The 21,024-nt window shown below is 40.3% G+C and overlaps 1 non-coding gene across 1 annotated transcript; it reads right to left on the reverse strand.

Moving 5' to 3' along the window:
- Positions 1-16,738: 16,738 nt before the first annotated feature.
- LOC130942473 (small nucleolar RNA R71) lies at positions 16,739-16,846 on the reverse strand. Its single transcript, XR_009071043.1, has one exon. It is a non-coding gene; the product is annotated as a small nucleolar RNA R71 (small nucleolar RNA).
- Between the last annotated feature and the right edge of the window lie 4,178 nt (positions 16,847-21,024).

Raw genomic sequence — 21,024 nt, forward strand, 5'->3', positions numbered from 1 at the left:
AGAACACGGCTGGCATAATAAATGACGTGCAGAAGCTTGTTATGCCTCTGTCCCAACACTGCACCAATGGCATGGTCACTGGCATCACACATTAATTCAAATGGCAATGTCCAATCTGGTGTAGAGATGACTGGTGCTGTGACCAGCTTAGCTTTCAGGGTCTCAAACGCCTGCTGACACTGTGTGTCAAACACAAATGGTGTGTCAGCAGCTAGCAGGTTACTCAAAGGTTTTGCAATTTTCGAAAAATCCTTTATGAACCTTCTGTAGAATCCTGCATGCCCCAGAAAGCTTCTGATTGCCTTAACATTGGCAGGTGGTGGTAATTTTTCAATTACCTCTACCTTTGCCTTATCCACCTCTATTCCCCTGCTTGAAATTTTGTGCCCAAGGACAATTCCTTCAGTCACCATAAAGTGACATTTCTCCCAGTTTAAAACCAGGTTAGTCTCTTGGCACCTTTTCAGGACAAGTGCTAGGTGATTAAGACAGGAGCTGAATGAGTCTCCATATACTGAGAAGTCATCCATGAAGACTTCCAGGAATTTCTCCACCATATCAAAGAAGATGGACAACATGCATCTCTGAAAGGTTGCAGGAGCATTACACAGACCAAAAGGCATCCTCTTGTAGGCAAACACGCCAGAAGGGCAAGTAAATGCTGTTTTCTCTTGGTCCTGAGGATCTACTGCAATTTGGTTGTAACCTGAATAGCCATCCAAAAAGCAGTAATAATCATGACCAGCTAGTCTTTCTAGCATTTGGTCTATGAATGGTAAAGGAAAAGGATCCTTTCTGGTGGCTGTATTGAGCCTTCTGTAGTCAATACACATACGCCACCCTGTGACTGTTCTTGTAAGAACCAGTTCATTTTTTTCATTATGAACCACTGTCATGCCTCCCTTTTTGGGGACAACTTGGACAGGGCTCACCCAGGGGCTATCAGAAATAGGATAAATAATCCCAACCTCTAGTAATTTAGTGACCTCTTTCTGCACCACCTCCTTCATGGCTGGATTTAGCCTCCTCTGTGGTTGGACCACTGGTTTGGCATTATCTTCCAACAGGATCTTGTGCATGCATCTAGCTGGGCTAATGCCCTTAAGATCACTTATGGACCACCCAAGAGCTGTCTTGTGTGTCCTTAGCACTTGAATCAGTGCTTCCTCTTCCTGTGGATTCAAAGCAGAGCTTATAATCACTGGAAAAGTGTCACCCTCTCCCAGAAATGCATACTTCAGGAATGGTGGTAGTGGTTTGAGTTCAGGTTTGGGAGGCTTATCCTCCTCCTGAGGAATTTTCGAAAATTCCTTTGTTTCCTGTGGTTCTTCTTGATCAGGTTGAGCATCCTTGAAGATGTCTTCAAGCTCTGATTCTAGGCTTTCAGTCATATTGATCTCTTCTACCAAAGAGTCAATAATGTCAGCGCCCATGCAGTCATTTGGTGTATCTGGATGCTGCATAGCTTTCACAGCATTCAACTTGAACTCATCCTCATTGACTCTCAGGGTTACTTCCCCTTTTTGTACATCAATGAGAGTTCGTCCAGTTGCTAGGAAAGGTCTTCCTATAATGAGAGTTGCACTCTTGTGCTCCTCCATTTCCAGCACCACAAAGTCAGTTGGAAAGGCAAATGGCCCAACCTTGACAATCATATCCTCTATTATGCCTGATGGATGTTTAATGGAGCCATCGGCAAGTTGGAGGCATATCCGGGTTGGTTTGACTTCTCCAGTCAACCCAAGCTTTCTGATAGTGGATGCAGGTATTAGATTGATGCTTGCTCCAAGATCACATAGGGCTGTCTTGGTGCAAGCACATTCTAATGTGCATGGTATCATAAAGCTTCCTGGATCTTGAAGCTTTTCTGGTAAGCTTTTCAGAATGACTGCACTGCATTCTTCAGTGAGAAATACTTTTTCAGTTTCTCTCCAATCCTTCTTATGACTTAAGATCTCTTTCATGAACTTAGCATAAGAAGGTATTTGCTCAAGTGCCTCTGCAAACAGAATCTTTATTTCAAGAGTCCTTAGATAATCTGCAAAGCGGGCAAATTGCTTATCCTGCTCCGCTTGGCGGAGTTTCTGAGGATAAGGCATCTTGGCTTTATATTCTTCAACCTTAGTTGCTGCATGCTTATTCCTTACAGAAGTGGTTGAAGAATCCTTTTTAGAGGGGTTACTGTCAGCACTCTCAGGTGTCTGATCCTCCCTTGGCATCTGAACGCCAGGATTGGGTGGAAAATGGGCGTTAAACGCCAACTTTTCCCCCTTTTCTGGCGTTTGAACGCCAGAACTGGGCAGGGAATGGGCGTTTAACGCCAGCTTTCCCTCCTTTTCTGGCGTTTGAATGCCAATAGCATTCCTCTCTGGGCTCTTACTGTCCTTAGAGGGATTTTGAACAGTGATTTGGTTATCCTCTGTCAATTGTTCCTTATTTGACTTTTTGCTCTTTTGAGTGGTGTTGTTCAGTGTCTTCCCACTCCTCAGTTGAACTGCTTGACATTCTCCTGTTATCTGTTTAGATATCTGCTGTTTTGCTTGATTCGACTGCAGTTCTATGTTCTTGTTAGCAACTTTAGTTTCATGTAGCATCTCTTTAAATTCTGCTAACTGTTCTGTCATCAGGAGTAATTGTTGATTAAGCTCAATCATCTGTTCTTGAGGATTAGGATCAGTGACTACTGCCATGACTTCCTCTTTTGGAGAGAACTCATTGCTAGAGTACAAATATTGGTTTCTAGCAACAGTGTCTATAAGCTCTTGAGCCTCTTCAATTGTCTTCCTCATGTGTATAGATCCACCAGCTGAGTGGTCTAAAGACATCTGAGCTTTTTCTGTAAGCCCATAGTAGAAGATGTCTAACTGTACCCACTCTGAAAACATTTCAGAGGGGCATTTTCTTAGCATACCTCTATACCTCTCCCAGGCATTATAAAGGGATTCATTATCCTCTTGTTTAAAGCCTTGGATGTCCAGCCTTAGCTGTGTCATCCTCTTTGGAGGGTAAAAATGATTCAGGAATTTGTCTGATAACTATTTCCATGTCTTTATGCTTGCTGTAGGTTGGTTATTCAACCACCTTTTAGCTTGATCTTTTACAGCAAATGAAAACAGTAATAGTCTGTAGACATCCTGATCCACCTCTTTATCATGTACTGTGTCAGCAATTTGTAAGAACTGTGCCAGAAACTCAGTAGGTTCTTCCTGTGGAAGACCGGAATACTGGCAATTTTGCTGCACTATGATAATGAGTTGAGGATTTAACTCAAAGCTGCTTGCTTTGATGGGAGGTGTACAGATGCTACTTCCATATGCAGCTGTAATGGGGTTAGCATATGACCCCAGAGTCCTTCTGGACTGATCAATCCCACTTAGGTCCATAATAGATAAAGGGAAATGATATGGATTGCAAATAGATAAATTTTGTTTTTTTTTTTTTTTGAATTAACCGAAAAAAATAATATAAAATAAAACAAAAGGAAAATAAAATAAAAAATTCGAAAATTAAAAGAAAATAAGATCAAAGCAAATTGAAAACTGAATCAATTAGTTAATTAAAAAGATTTTGAGATTAGCAATTAGAAGGATATGATTGAAAAATTTTTATGAAAAAGATTTGATTTTTTTGAAATGAGGAAAGAGAAAAACAACAAAATGACACCAAACTTAAAATTTTTAGAAAATCAAACACTAATTTTCGAAAATTTTAAGGGAAAAACACAAAGAGGACACCAAACTTAGAATTTTTTACGGATCAAAAAGGGACTGAAGACATGCAAATTCGAAAATTAAAAGAAAAACAAAAGCATGCAATTGACACCAAACTTAAAATGTGAAATTAGACTCAACTAAAAGACTCTAAACCAACAAAAATAAAACAGTCCTAATCTAAGCAACAAGATAAGCCGTCAGTTGTCCAAACTCGAACAATCCCCGGCAACGGCGCCAAAAACTTGGTGCACGAAATTGCAATCACACTTTTGCAATCCCGCACAACTAACCAGCAAGTGCACTGGGTCGTCCAAGTAATACCTTACGTGAGTAAGGGTCGATCCCACGGAGATTGTCGGCTTGAAGCAAGCTATGGTTATCTTGTAAGTCTTAGTCAGGATATCAAAGATTATCAGGGTTGATTGTGAAAAGTAAAAGAACATGAAATAAGTACTTGTTTTGCAGTAATGGGGAACAGGTTGAGGTTTTGGAGATGCTTCATCTTCTGAATCTCTGCTTTCCTACTGTCTTCTTCATCAAACACGCAAGGCTCCTTCCATGACAAGCTGTATGTAGGGTTTCACCGTTGTCAATGGTTACCTCCCATCCTCTCAGTGGAAATGTTCAACGCACCCTGTCACGGTACGGCTATCCATCTGTCGGTTCTCAATCAGGCTGGAATAGAATCCAATGATTCTTTTGCGTCTGTCACTAACGCCCCGCCCTCAGGAGTTTGAAGCTCGTCACAGTCATTCAATCATTGAATCCTACTCAGAATACTACAGACAAGGTTTAGACCTTCCGGATTCTCTTGAATGCCGCCATCAATTCTAGCTTATACCACGAAGATTCTGATTAAAGAATCCAAGAGATATCTACTCAATCTAAAGTAGAACGGAGGTGGTTGTCAGGCACGCGTTCATAGTTGAGGATATGATGAGTGTCACGGGTCATCACATTCATCCGGGTTAAGAACAAGTGATATCTTAGAACGGAAGCAAGCATGATTGAATAAGAAACAGTAGTAATTGCATTAATCCATCAAGACACAGCAGAGCTCCTCACCCCCAACCATGGGGTTTAGAGACTCATGCTGTAAGAAGTACACAAAGAAGCGTGTAAAGTGTCATGAGGTACAGATACAATATCAAAAGATCCTATTAATAGTGAACTAGTAACCTAGGGTTTACAGAATTGAGTAAATGACAGAAAAATTCACTTCCGGGCCCACTTGGTGTGTGCTTGGGCTGAGCATTGAAGCTTTCATGTGTAGAGACCTTTTCTGGAGTTAAACGCCAGCTTTCATGCCAGTTTGGGCGTTTAACTCCAATTTTTATGCCAGTTCCAGCGTTAAACGCTGGAAATTCTGAGGCTGATTTGCAACGCCGGTTTGGGCCATCAAATCTCGGGCAAAGTATGGACTATTATACATTGCTGGAAAGCCCAGGATATCTACTTTCCAACGCCGTTGAGAGTGCGCAAATTGGGCTTCTGTAGCTCCAGAAAATCCACTTCGAGTGTAGGGAGGTCAGAATCCAACAGCATCTGCAGTCCTTTTCAGTCTCTGAATCAGATTTTTGCTCAGGTCCCTCAATTTCAGCCAGAAAATACCTGAAATCACAGAAAAACACACAAACTCATAGTAAAGTCCAGAAAAGTGAATTCTAACTAAAAACTAATAAAAATATACTAAAAACTAACTAAATCATACTAAAAACATACTAAAAACAATGCCAAAAAGCGTATAAATATCCGCTCATCAGTTGTCAATCACACGTTCATAAGTGAGAATGATGATGAGCGTCACATAATCATCACATTCATCAAGTTCTTGAGTGCGAATGAATATCTTGGAGTAAGAACAAGCTGAATTGAATAGAAGAACAATAGTAATTGCATTAATACTCGAGGTACAGCAGAGCTCCACACCTTAATCTATGGTGTGTAGAAACTCCACCGTTGAAAATACATAAGAACAAGGTCTAGGCATGGCCGTGAGGCCAGCCCCCCCAATGATCTAAGATCTAAAGTGATCAAAAGATAGCTACCAAGATGTCAAGATACAATAGTAAAAGGTCCTATTTATAGGGAACTAGTAGCTTAAGAATTACAAAGATGAGTAAATGACATAAAAATCCACTTCCGGGCCCACTTGGTGTGTGCTTGGGCTGAGCAATGAAGCATTTTCGTGTAGAGACTTCTCTTGGAGTTAAACGCCAGCTTTTGTGCCAGTTTGGGAGTTTAACTCTCACTTTGGTGCCAGTTCCGGCGTTTAACGCTGGGAATTCTGAAGGTGACTTTGAACGCCGGTTTGGGCCATCAAATCTTGGGCAAAGTATGGACTATCATATATTGCTGGAAAGCCCAGGATGTCTACTTTCCAACGCCGTTGAGAGCGCGCCAATTGGGCTTCTATAGCTCCAGAAAATCTACTTCGAGTGCAGGGAGGTCAGAATCCAACAGCATCTGCAGTCCTTTTCAATCTCTGAATCAGATTTTTGCTCAGGTCCCTCAATTTCAGCCAGAAAATACCTGAAATCACAGAAAAACACACAAACTCATAGTAAAGTCCAGAAAAGTGAATTTTAACTAAAAACTAATAAAATTACTTTTAATTTTAAAAATTAAAATCTTTTTCAACATTATCTTCCTATTATATCCTTTTATTTTATCTTTTTATCATATCTTTTTATCTTATCTTTTTATCATATCTTTTTCAAAATTTTATCTTTTTCAAAAATTTGATTTCAAAATATCTTATCTAACTTCTTATCTTCTTATCTTTTCAAATTTGATTTTAATATCTTTTTCAACTAACTATTTGACTTTTTGTTTGTTTCTTATCTTTTTCAAAACCACCTAACTACTTATCCCTCTTTAATTTTCGAAAATATCTCATCTCTTTTTCAAAAATTCTTTTTAATTGTTTTAAATTTTAATTTTAATTATATCTTATCTTTAATTTTCGAAAATTATTAACTACTTTTTCAAAATTATTTTCGAATTCTTTCTCTCTTCTCTTCTTCTATTTATTTATTTATTTACTAACACTTCTCTTCACCTCTCTTCATCTCCAATCACTGCTTCTATCCTCACCCTTGTGTTTGGATTCTCCACTCTTATTCCTTTCTTCTTCTACTAATAATAAGGATCCTCTTTACTGTGACATAGAGGATTCCTCTTCCTTTTTCTTTTTCTCATCTCTTTTATATGAGCAGGAATAAGGAAAAAGGCACTCTTGTTGAAACTGATCATGAACCTGAAAGGACTCTGAAGAGGAAACTAAGAGAAGCTAAATTACAACAATCCAGAGGCAACATTTTTGAAATTTTCGAACAAGAGAAGGAGATGGCAGCCGAACCCAACAACAATAATGCAAGGAGGATGCTTGGGATTTCACTAAACCAACATCCAAATTTGATGGAAGAAGCATCTCAATTCCTGCCATTGGAGCAAATAATTTTGAGCTGAAACCTCAATTAGTTGCTTTAATGCAACAGAACTGCAAGTTTCATGGACTTCCATCTGAAGATCCTTATCAGTTTTTAACTGAGTTCTTGCAGATTTGTGAGACTGTTAAGACGAATGGAGTAGATCCTGAAGTCTACAGGCTCATGCTTTTCCCTTTTGTTGTAAGAGACAGAGCTAGAATACGGTTGGACTCACAACCTAAGGATAGCCTGGACTCCTGGGATAAGCTGGTCACGACCTTCTTGGATAAATTCTTTCCTCCTCAAAAGCTGAGCAAGCTTAGAGTGGATGTTCAGACCTTCAAGCAAAAAGATGGTGAATCCTTCTATGAAACTTGGGAAAGATACAAGCAGATGACGAAAAAGTGTCCTTCTGACATGTTTTCAGAATGGACCATATTAGATATATTCTATTATGGTCTATCTGAGTTTTCCAAGATGTCATTGGACCATTCTGCAGGTGGATCCATTCACCTAAAGAAAACACCTGCAGAAGCTCAAGAACTTATTGACATGGTTGCCAATAACCAATTTATGTACACTTCTGAGAGGAATTCCGTGAATAGTGGGATGCCTCAGAGGAAGGGAGTTCTTGAAATTGATGCTCTGAATGCCATATTGGCTTAGAACAAAGTGTTGACTCAGCAGGTCAACATGATTTCTCAAAGTCTGAATGGATGGAAAAATGCATCCAACAGTACTAAAGAGGCAGCTTCTGAAGAAGCTTATGATCTTGAGAACCCTGCAATGACAGAGGTAAATTACATGGGTGAACCTTATGGAAACACCTATAATTCATCATGGAGAAATCATCCAAATTTCTCATGGAAAGATCAACAAAAGCCTCAACAAGGCTTTAATAATGGTGGAAGAAATAGGCTCAGTAATAGCAAGCCTTTTCCATCATTTTCTCAGCAACAGACAGAGAATTCTGAACAGAGCTCCTCTAACTTAACAAATATAGTCTCTGATCTGTCTAAGGCCACTTTAAGTTTCATGAGTGAAACAAGGTCCTCCATTAGAAATTTGGAGGCACAAGTGGGCCAGCTGAGTAAGAAAGTCATTGAAACTCCTACCAGTATTCTCCCAAGCAATACAGAAGAGAATCCAAAAGGAGAGTGCAAGGCCATTGATGTAATCAATATGGCCGAATGCACAAGGAAGGAGAAGGACGAAAATCCTAGTGAGTAAGACCTCCTGGGACATCTCTCAAACAAGAAGGAGTTCCCTATTGAGGACCTAAAGAAATCTGAGGCTCATATAGAGACCATAGAGATTCCACTAAATCTCCTTCTGCCATTCATGAGCTCTGAAAACTATTCTTCCTCAGAAGAGGATAAAGATGTAACTGGAGAGCAAGTTGCTCAATATCTAGGAGCTATCATGAAGCTGAATGCCAAGTTGTTTGGTAATAAGACTTGGGAAGCTGAACCTCCCTTGCTCATTAGTGAACAAGATACATGGGTTCAGAAAATCTTACCTCAAAAGAGACAAGATCCTTACAAACTCTTAATACTCTGTACCATAGGCACCATGACCTTTAACAAGGCTCTGTGTGATCTGGGATCATAGATAAATCTTATGTCACTCTCTGTAATGGAGAAACTAGGGATTATTGAGGTACGACCTGCCTTATTCTCATTACTATTGGCAAACAAGTCAGTAAGACAAGCTTATGGATTAGTAGAGGACGTGTTAGTAAAGGTTAAAGGCCTTTACATCCCTGCTGATTTCATAATCTTAGACACTAGAAAGAAAGAAGATGAATGCATCATCCTTGGAAGACCCTTCCAAGCCACAGCAGAAGCTGTGATTGATGTTAACAGAGGAGAATTAGTCCTTCAATTGAATGGGGACTACCTTGTGTTTAAAGCTCAAGGACCTTCCTCTGCAACCATGGAGAGGAAGCATTAAAAGCTTCTCTCAGTACATAGTCAAAAAGAGCCCCCACAGTCAAACTCTAAGTTTGGTGTTGGGAGGCCACAACCAAATTCTAAGTTTGGTGTTGAAAAGCCCCCACATTCAAACTCTAAGTTTGGTGTTGGGAGGCCCTTATCATGCTCTGAATATCTGTGAGGCTCCATGAGAGCCCACTGTCAACCTAGTGACATTAAAAGAGCACTTATTGGGAGGCAACCCAATTTTTATTTATCTAATTTTAATTTTATTTTATTGTTATTTTGTGTTTTATTAGGTTCATGATCATGTGGAGTCACAAAAAAATTATTAAAATTAAAAACAGAATCAAAAACAGCAGAAGAAAAATCACACCCTGGAGGAAGGACTTACTGGCGTTTAAACGCTAGTAAGAAGCATCTGGCTGGCGTTCAACGCCAAAACAGAGCATGGATCTGGCGCTGAACACTAGAAACAAGTAACATCCTGGCGTTTGAACGCCAGGAATATGCCTTGAGGAAAGCTGGCGCTGAACGCCAGTAACAAGCATGGAACTGGCGTTCAACGCCAGAAACATGCTGCACATGGGCGTTGAACGCCCAGAACGTGCATCACTTCGGCGTTTAAACGCCAGAATTGTTTGCTAAGGCATTTTACATGCCTAATTGGTGCACGGATGTAAATCCTTGACACCTCAGGATCTGTGGATGCCACAGGATCATCTCAGGATCTGTGGACCCCACAGGATCCCCACCTAACATATTCCCACCTTACCTCCTAATAATCCTATAACACACTTTCCCAAAAACCCTTCACCAATCACCTCAATCTCTCTTCCCAATTACCCCCTTCACCACTCACATCCATCCACTCTTCCCCATAAACCCCACCTACCTTCAAAATTCAAAAATCTTTCCAACCCAAACCCACCATAAATGGCCGAACCTACCTTCTCTCACCTCCCTATATAAACCCCTCCATTCTACTTCATTTTCACACAATACAACCCCCTCTTCTATACCTTGGCCGAATACACCTCCCCTTACTCTTCTCCATATTTTCTCTTCTTCTTTTTCTTTTCTTTCTTCTCTTGCTCGAGGGCGAGCAATATTTTAAGTTTGGTGTGGTAAAATCATAAGCTTTTTGTTTTTCCATTACCATTAATGGAACCTAAGGCTGGAGAATCCTCTAGAAAAGGGAAAAGGAAGACAAAAGCTTCCACCTCCGAGTCATGGGAGATGGAAATATTCATCTCCAAAGCCCATCAAGACCACTTCTATGATGTTGTGGCAAAGAAGAAGGTGATCCCCGAGGTCCATTTCAAGCTCAAGAAAAATGAGTATCCAGAGATCCGAAGAAGAGGTTGGGAAGTTCTAACCAACCCCATTCAACAAGTCAGAATCTTAATGGTTCAAGAGTTATATGCCAATGCATGGATCACTAGGAACCATGATCAAAGTGTAAACCCGAATCCAAAGAATTATCTTACAATGGTTCAGGGAAAATACTTAGATTTTAGTCCGGAAAATGTGAGGTTGGCATTCAACTTGCCCATGATGCAAGGAGATGAACGCCCCTACACTAGAAGGGTCAACTTTGATCAAAGGTTGGTCCAAGTCCTTATGGACATATGTATGGAAGGAGCTCAATGAAAAAGAGACTCCAAAGGCAAGCCAATTCAACTGAGAAGACTGGACCTCAAGCCTGTAGCTAGAGGATGGTTGGAGTTCATCCAACGCTCCATCATCTCTACTAGCAACCGATCCGAAGTTGCTGTGGATCGGGCCATCATGGTTCATAGCATCATGATTGGAGAGGAAGTAGAAGTTCATGAAGTTATCTCTCTTGAATTCTACAAAATAGCCAAAAAGTCCTCCACCACGGTATGGCTAGCTTTTCCTCATCTTATTTGCCATCTATGTTACTCAGCTAGAGTTATCATTGAAGGAGACATCCTCATAGGAGAGGATAAGCCCATCACCATGAAGAGGATGGAGCAAACAAGAGAGATCCTCCACGGATCTCAAGAGATGCGTGAGGAAGCTCATCATCATGAAATCCCTAAGATGCCTCAAGGGATGTACTTTCCTCCCAACAACTATTGGGAACAACTCAACACTTCCCTAGAAGATTTGAGTTACAATGTGAAACAATTAAGGGTGGAACATCAAGAGCACTCCATCATTCTCCATGAAATTAGAGAAGACCAAAGAGCAATGAGGGAGGAGCAACAAAGGCAAGGAAGGGACATAGAGGAGCTTAAGGAAATTGTTGGTCCTTCAAGAAGAAGACACCACTAAGGTGGATTCATTCCTTGTTCTTATTTTTTCTGCTTTTCGGTTTTTATGTTATATGTTCATCTATGTTTTGTGTCTCTACTTCATGATCATTAGTACACTACAAGAAAAAAGGCCTGTCGGCACCCTTTTTTCTTGCCACGCTTTTAAAGCGTACCCAAAAGTGGTCTATGGGCACGCTTTTGTGAGGGTGGCCACTGATTTGTGATTTGGGCACGCTTTTTTTTGCCACACTTAAAAAGCGTGGCCATAGAGGAAAATCGGCACGCTTTTAAGAGGGTGCCCAATAACTTGAAATTTGGCCACACTTTTTTATTGGCACGCTTAAAAAGCGTGGCGATAGAGGGAAATCGACACGCTTTTACAAGGGTGGCCAATGACTTGAAATTTTGCCACGTTTTTTTACTGCCACGCTTAAAAAGCGTGGCCATATCAAGAAACCGGCACGCTTAAAAAGCGTGACTAGTTTGTGTTTCAATTGTCCATGGGCACCCTAAAAAAAACGTACCCATAGTTCCCTCCCCCCAAAATTTAGTTTCCCACACTTAGCTTTTTTTTCGTTAGCTTACCCTGAAACAACATGACATTAGTTCATCACATACATTACCCTCAATCAAAAGTAACCCACTCACAAAAAAAAAACCCTAAAAGCTAAGTAACCCGCGCCGTCCTCCAACAAATCTCCATGACCGTTCATCGTTCATCACTCATCGCCTTCGTCTTCATCCTCAATCAACATCTCCGTGACCTTCTCAGCCATGCCTTAGTTACCCGCGCCGTTCTCAGCCATCCGTGACCGAAAATCGTTGATCGCCTTCATCGCACCATGACCGTTGATCGCCTTCATCGCCGTCATCCTCATCTGTCTAAGCGAATGACCGTCGCACCCATGCCGTTCGTGTAACCCTCGCACCCGACCGTCGAACCCTATTGCTGTTTCTCAACCATCGCCATTCAACGCAACCCTCGTTGGCCCTCTGTCTCTGTCTCACCATCAACGCAACCCTCGTTGGCCCTCCCTCAACGCAGCGGTCTCTGTCTCTCGCAAACCCTGGTAAGTCTTTCTTCCCATTTTGGACCGCTGTCTCTATGCTCCTCTGTGTTCTCTGTCTCTGTGTTCCTCTGTGTTCTCTGGCAAATCCTGGTAACCCTGGTTTGCAAAAAGCCTTGTTATTAGTGTGTGTTAAGCTAAATACTATTTTAACCGATTTGTGTTATTTCTTTTTGTAAAATTGTTCTAGGATCAAGTACTTCCTGCGGACCTGAAAGGAGAAAGTTTCTCTGGTCTTTTAGGAACTCATTACAGGTATTCCTCCCCCTTTCTCTCTCTCTCTCTATCTCTCACACACAACACACACTCACTCTCTGTTCACTGACTACATGTATTTTGTTTTCAATATAGTGAGAAAATGAGTCTCTTTCTGAAAAGCAAAAGCCCAAACCAATTTCTGGAGTAACTATTTTGATATAGCATTATGTTTACGTTAAAGCTTTTTAACATTGCAGCAGTGTGGTTAAGTAGAAGCATTTTGGTTCAGTATACTGATGAGCGGATAATTTGTATGCTTTTTGGCATTGTTTTTAGTATGTTTTTAGTATGATCTAGTTAGTTTTTAGTATATTTTTATTAGTTTTTAATTAAAATTCACTTTTCTGGACTTTACTATGAGTTTGTGTGTTTTTCTGTGATTTCAGGTATTTTCTGGCTGAAATTGAGGGACCTGAGCAAAAATCTGATTCAGAGACTGAAAAGGACTGCAGATGCTGTTGGATTCTGACCTCCCTGCACTCGAAGTGGATTTTCTGGAGCTACAAAAGCCCAATTGGCGCGCTCTCAACGGCGTTGGAAAGTAGACATCCTGGGCTTTCCAGCAATATATGATAGTCCATACTTTGCCCAAGATTTGATGGCCCAAACCGGCGTTCAAAGTCACCTCAAGAAATTCCAGCGTTAAACGCCGGAACTGGCACCTAAATGGGAGTTAAACGCCCAAACTGGCATAAAAGCTGGCGTTTAACTCCAAGAAGAGTCTCTACACGAAAAATGCTTCATTGCTCAGCCCAAGCACACACCAAGTGGGCCCGGAAGTGGATTTTTATGTCATTTACTCATCTTTGTACACCTTAGGCTACTAGTTTTCTATAAGTAGGACCTTTTACTATTGTATTTTCATCTTCGGACATCTAGTTCTTAGATCAGATCTTGGTTCTTCCGGTTCCCTCTTTGGGGCCGAAACCAATGATCACTTTTGTTCTTATGTATTTTCAACGGTGGAGTTTCTACACACCATAGATTAAGGTGTGGAGCTCTGCTGTACCTCGAGTATTAATGCAATTACTATTGTTCTTCCATTCAATTCCGCTTGTTCTTTATCCAAGATATCACTTGTTCTTCAACATGATGAAGGTGATGATTGACGCCCATCACCATTCTCACCCATGAACAAGGTGACTGACAACCATTCTTGTTCTACAAGCATCTGAGGCTTAGTGAATGTCTCTTGGATTCCTGATTGCACGATGCATGGTTGATCGCCTGACAACCGAGTGCTCGCCTGACAAACGAGCCAACCATTCCGTGAGATCAGAGTCTTCGTGGTATAGGCAGGACCTGATGGCAGCATTCAAGAGAATCCGGAAGGTCTAACCTTGTCTGTGGTATTCTGAGTAGGATTCAATGATTGAATGACTGTGACGTGCTTCAAACCTGTAACCTACTGGGCGTTAGTGACAGACGCAAAAGAGTGATTCTATTCCGGTAGGGGAGGGAACCAAACCGGTGATTGGCAGCACTGTGACAGAGTGCGTGCATTAGCTTTCACTGCGCGGAAGGGAGGCAGCTGCTGACAACAGTGAAACCCTACACGAGCTTGCCATGGAAAGGAGTAAGAAGGATTGGATGAAGACAGTAAGAAAGCAGAGAGACGGAAGGGAAGGCATCTTCATACGCTTGTCTGAAGCTCTTACACCAATGATATACATAAGTATCTCTATCTTTATCTTTTATGTTATTTTCGTTCATCACCATTATACATTTGAGTCTGCCTGACTGAGATTTACAAGGTGACCATAGCTTGCTTCATACCACCAATCTCCGTGGGATCGACCCTTACTCGCGTAAGGTTTATTACTTGGACGACCCAGTGCACTTGCTGGTTAGTTGTGCGAAGTTGTAGTGATCACAATTTCGTGCACCAAGTTTTTGGCGCCGTTGCCGGGGATTGTTCTTGTGTATGGACAACTGACGGTTCATCTTGTTGCTTAGATTAGGTATTTTTTTTTCAGAGTTCTTTAAGGATGAATTCTAGTGTTTCAAGGTGATGTTCTTATCATCACCAAAGCTGATTGATCATCATCAATTTAGCTCTTGAATGCAATGTCCTGCTGAAGCTTAGCCGGCCATGTCTAATTCCTTTAGACTAAAGCTTTAGACTAACATTGCATGATTCCTAGAATTCTCATTTAGAATTTTGATACCTTTATTTTCCTTTTCACCTAATTTTCGAAAAAAGCCAAAAAAATTACAAAATCATAAAAAAAAATATATTTCTTGTTTAAGTCTAGTGTCTCATTTTAAGTTTGGTGTCAATTGCATGTTTCTGTTCTTCTTGCATTTTTCAAATTTATGCATGTGTCTTCATTTATCTTCAAGTTGTTCTTGATGATTTCCTTGTTTCGATCTTTGAATTCTATTGACTTGAGTATTTTGTGTTTCTCATATGCATTCTCATGTTGTTAGTGTCAGTAGTATACAAACTGCTAAGTTTGGTGTCTTGCATGCATTGTTATTTGATTTTAGTTGCATTTTGATTATTCCTCATTATTAAAAATCCAAAAATATTTTTAATTTGTATTTTTTCAAGTCAATAATACAGAGAATTGAAGATTCAGAACATACTGCAGAGGAATTATACAGAAAAAGCTGGGCATTCAAAAATGCCCAGTGAAGAAGACAGACTGGCGTTTAAACGCCAGCCAGGGTGCCTGGCTGGGCGTTTAACGCCCAAAAGGGTAGTAGTTTGGGCGTTAAACGCCAGAATGTGCACCATTCTGGGCGTTTAACGCCAGGATGGCAAAGGGGGAAGATTTTGTTTTCAAAATCAAATTTTTTTTCAAGTTTTCAAAGTTTTTCAAAATCAAATCTTTTTCAAATCATATCTTTTCAATCAAATGTTTTCAAAATCAATTTCTTTCTTTTTTCAAAGATACTTACTAACAATTAATGATTTGATTGAACATTTTTTGCCTTTTCTGTTAAGGAAGGTTTTATGTTTGAATCATATCTTTTCTTGTTAGGCAAGTCATTAATTTTTAAAATCAAATCTTTTTAAAATGTTTTTCAAATCAAATCTTTTTAAAATTGTTTTCAAATCATATCTTTTAAAATTGTTTTCAAATCATATCTTTTTAAAATTGTTTTCAAATCATATCTTTTCAATCATATCTTTTTAAAACCATAATTTTTCAATCACATCTTTTTCAAAATAAGTTTTCAATCATATCTTTTTGATTTCTAATTTAAAATCTTTTTCAAAAATTACTTGATTTCTTTTCCACTCTTATTTTTGAAAATCAATTAAGTGTTTTTCAAAATGTTTTCAAAATCTTTTACTTAAATTTTCGAAAATTACTTCCCTTCTTCTCACATCCTTCTATTTTTGGACTAACTCTATTCCTTAATGCAAAATTCGAACTCCATCTTCTTTGATAAGTTCGAATTTTCTACTTCTGTCTTCCATTTTTCTTCCTCTGACACCTCAAGGAATCTCTATACTGTAACATAGAGGATTCCATATTTTCTTGTTCTCTTCTCTTTTATATGAGCAGGAACAAAGACAAAGGCATTCTTGTTGAAGCCAACCCTGAACCTAAAAGGACCTTGAAGCGAAAGCTAAGAGAAGCTAAGGCACAACTCTTTATTGAGGACCTAACAGAATTCTTCAAAGAGGAAGAACCCATGGTAGCCGAAAACAACAACAATGCTAACAATGCAAGGAAGGTGCTGGGTGACTTTACTGCACCTACTCCCAATTTCTATGGGAGAAGCATCTCTATCCCTGCCATTGGAGTAAACAACTTTGAGCTTAAGCCTCAATTAGTTTCTCTAATGCAACAGAATTGCAAGTTCCATGGACTTCCAATGGAAGATCCTCATCAGTTCTTAGCTGAATTCTTGCAAATCTGTGACACAGTCAAGACTAATGGGGTTAACCCTGAGGTCTATAGACTGATGCTATTCCCTTTTGCTGTAAGAGACAGAGCTAGAATATGGTTGGATTCTCAACCTAAAGAAAGCCTGGACTCTTGGGAAAAGCTAGTCAATGCCTTCTTGGCAAAGTTCTTTCCACCACAGAGATGGAGTAAGCTTAGAGTGGAAGTCCAAACCTTCAGACAGAAGGATGGAGAATCCCTCTATGAAGCTTGGGAAAGATACAAACAATTAATCAGAAGATGTCCTTCAGACATGCTTTCTGAATGGAGCATCATAGGTATTTTCTATGATGGTCTCTCTGAACTATCCAAGATGTCTTTGGATAGCTCTGCTGGAGGATCTCTTCATCTGAAGAAGACGCCTGCAGAAGCTCAAGAATTGATTGAAATGGTTGCAAATAACCAATTCATGTACACTTCTGAAAGAAATCCTGTGAACAATGGGACTAGTCAGAAGAAAGGAGTTCTTGAGATTGACACTCTGAATGCCATATTGGCTCAGAACAAGATATTGACTCAACAAGTCAATTTGATTTCTCAAAGTCTGTCTGGAATGCAAAATGCACCAAGCAGTACTAAGGAAGCTTCATCTGAGGAAGAAGCCTATGATCCTGAGAACCCTTCAATGGAAGAGGTGAATTACCTAGGAGAACCCTATGGAAACACCTACAATTCTTCATGGAAGAATCAAGAGAGACCTCAACAAGGTTTCAATAACAATAATGGTGGAAGAAACAGGTTTAGCAATGGCAAGCCTTTTCCATCATCTTCACAGCAACAGACAGAGAGTTCTAAGCAGAATACTTCTGACTTAGCAACAATGGTCTCTGATCTAATAAAGACCACTCAAAGTTTCATGAATGAAACAAGGTCCTCCATCAGAAATTTGGAAGGACAAGTGGGTCAGCTGAGCAAGAAAGTTACTGAACTCCCTCCTAGCACTCTCCCAAGTAATACAGAAGAAAATCCAAAAGGAGAGTGCAAAGCCATAGACATGGCCGAATATGGAGAGGAAAGAGAGGAGGAGGACGCCACTGAGGAAGACCTCAGTGGGCGTGTACCAATTTCCTCTGAGTTCCTCAATGAGGAACAATGGGAATCTGAGGCTCAAAATGAGACCATAAAGATTCCATTGGACTTACTTCTGCCATTCATGAGCCCTGATGAGTATTCTTCCTCTGAAGAGGATGAGTATGTCACTGAAGAGCAAGTTGCTAAATACCTTGGAGCAATCATGAAACTGAATGACAAGTTATTTGGAAATGAGACTTGGGAGGAAGAACCACCTTTGCTCACCAAAGAACTGGATGACTTGTCTAGGCAGAAACTGCCTCAAAAGAGGCAGGATCCTGGGAAGTTTTCTATACCTTGTACCATAGGCACCATGACCTTCAAGAAGGCCTTGTGTGACTTAGGGTCAAGTGTAAACCTCATGCCCCTCTCTGTAATGGAGAAATTAGGGATCTTTGAGGTGCAAGCTGCAAGAATCTCATTAGAGATGGCAGACAATTCAAGAAAACAAGCTCATGGACTTGTAGAGAGTGTTTTGGTGAAAATTGAAGACCATTACATCCCTACTGACTTCATAGTCCTAGAGACTGGGAAGTGCATGGATGAATTCATCATCCTTGGCAGACCCTTCCTAGCCACAGCAAAGGCTGTGATTGATGTTGATAGAGGAGAGTTGATCATTCAAGTGAATGAAGAATCCTTGGTGTTTAAGGCCCAAGGACATCCCTCTATCATCATGGAGAGGAAGCATGAAGAGCTTCTCTCAAAACAGAGCCAAGCAGAGCCCCCACAGCCAAACTCTAAGTTTGGTGTTGGGAGGCCACAACCAAACTCTAAGTTTGGTGTTGAACCCCCACATTCAAACTCTAAGTTTGGTGTTGGGAGGTTCCAACACGGTTCTGAGCATTTCTGAGGCTCCATGAGAGTCCTCTGTCAAGCTAATGACATTAAAGAAGCGCTTGTTGGGAGGCAACCCAATGTTTTATGGTTAACTATTTTCCTTTGTTATTTTATCTTTTTTGTAGGTTGATGATCATAAGATGTCACAAAAACAATAAAAAAAGCAAAAACAGAATAAAAAACAGGAAGAAAAACAGCACACCCTGGAGGAGAAGAAGCTGGCGTTCAAACGCCAGTAATGCTAGCTGTTGGGCGTTTAACGCCCAGTCTGGCACCATTCTGGGCGTTTAACGCCAGAAAGGGGCACCAGACTGGTGTTAAACGCCAGTAAAGGGCTAGAACCTGGTGTTAAACGCCAGAAATGGGCACCAGCCCGGCATTTAACGCCAGAAATGGCTCAAAACGTGGATTTTGATGCCATTTGGTGCAGGGATGACTTTTCCTTGACACCTCAGGATCTGTGGACCCCACAGGATCCCCACCAACCCCACCACTCTCTCTCTTCCTCTTCACCCATTCACCAATCACCTCAACATCTCTTTCTCTTCACCACTCACATCCATCCTTCATAAACCACCACTTCTTCCCCTTTTTTGGCCGAACCACAAAGCCATCTCCCTCTCCCCCATTTCTTCTTCTTCTACTCTCTTCTTTCTTCTTTTGCTCGAGGACGAGCAAACCTTTTAAGTTTGGTGTGGTAAAAGCATTGCTTTTTGTTTTTCCATAACCATTTATGGCATCCAAAGCCGGTTCAACTGAGAAGGCATGACCTCAAGCCCATCACTAAGAAGAAGATGGAGCAAACAAGAGACCCCTCTCATCAAGAAATCCCTGAGATACCTCAAGGGATGCACTTTCCTCCACAAGACTACTGGGAGCAAATTAACACCTCCCTAGGAAAATTAAGTTCCAACATGGGACAACTAAGGGTGGAGCACCAAGAACATGCCATCCTCCTCCATGAAATTGGAGAAGATCAAAGGATCATGAGAGAGGAGCAACAAAGACAAGGAAGAGACATTGAGGAGCTCAAGCACTCCATAGGATCTTCAAGAGAAAGAAAGAGCCGCCATCACTAAGGTGGACCCGTTCTTTAATCTCCTTGTTCTTTATTTTTCTGTTTTTCGAATTTTAGTGCTTTATGTTTATCCATGTTTGTGTCTTATGATCATTAGTGTCTTAGTGTCTATGCCTTAAAGCTATGAATATGAATCCATCACCTCTCTTAAAAGAAAACTGTTTTTATCACAAAAGAACAAGAAGTACAAGATTTCAAATTCATCTTTAAAACTAGCTTAATTAGTTTGATGTGGTGGCAATGCTTTTGTTTTCTGAATGTATGCTTGAACAGTGCATATGTCTTTTGAATTTGTGGTTCATGAATGTTAAAATTGTTGGCTCTTGAAAGAATGATGAAAAAGGAGACATGTTACTGAGGATCTGAAAAATCATAAAAATGATTCTTGAAGCAAGAAAAAGCAGTGAATACAAAAAAAAAAGAGAGAAAAAGAAAAACGAAAAAAGGGAGAAAGAGAAAAAGAAAGAAAAAGAAAGAAATAAAGTTGTGATCCAAGGCAAAAAGAGTGTGCTTAAGAACCCTGGACACCTCTAATTGGGGACTCTAGCAAAGCTGAGTCACAATCTGAAAAGGTTCACCCAATTATGTGTCTGTGGCATGTATGTATCCGGTGGTAATACTGGAAGACAGAGTGCTTTGGGCCACGGCCAAGACTCAATAAGTAGCTGTGTTCAAGAATCATCATACTTAACTAAGAGAATCAATAACACTATCTGGATTCTGAGTTCCTAAAGAAGCCAATCATTCTGAACCTCAGAGGATAAAGTGAGATGCCAAAACTGTTTGGAGGCAAAAAGCTACTAGTCCCGCTCATCTAATTTGGAGCTAAGTTTCATTGATAGTTTGGAATCTATAGTATATTCTCTTCTTTTTATCTTATTTGATTTTCAGTTGCTTGGGGACAAGCAACAATTTAAGTTTGGTGTTGTGATGAGCGGATAATTTGTATGCTTTTTGGCATTGTTTTTAGTATGTTTTTAGTATGATCTAGTTAGTTTTTAGTATATTTTTATTAGTTTTTAATTAAAATTCACTTTTCTGGACTTTACTATGAGTTTGTGTGTTTTTCTGTGATTTCAGGTATTTTCTGGCTGAAATTGAGGGACCTGAGCAAAAATCTGATTCAGAGACTGAAAAGGACTACAGATGCTGTTGGATTCTGACCTCCCTGCACTCGAAGTGGATTTTCTGGAGCTACAGAAGCCCAATTGGCGCGCTCTCAACGGCGTTGGAAAGTAGACATCCTGGGCTTTCCAGCAATATATGATAGTCCATACTTTGCCCAAGATTTGATGGCCCAAACCGGCGTTCAAAGTCACCTCAAGAAATTCCAGCGTTAAACGCCGGAACTGGCACCTAAATGGGAGTTAAACGCCCAAACTGGCATAAAAGCTGGCGTTTAACTCCAAGAAGAGTCTCTACACAAAAAATGCTTCATTGCTCAGCCC

Source organism: Arachis stenosperma, chromosome 7, assembly GCF_014773155.1.
Source record: "Arachis stenosperma cultivar V10309 chromosome 7, arast.V10309.gnm1.PFL2, whole genome shotgun sequence".
NCBI classification, from domain to species: Eukaryota; Viridiplantae; Streptophyta; class Magnoliopsida; order Fabales; family Fabaceae; genus Arachis; species Arachis stenosperma.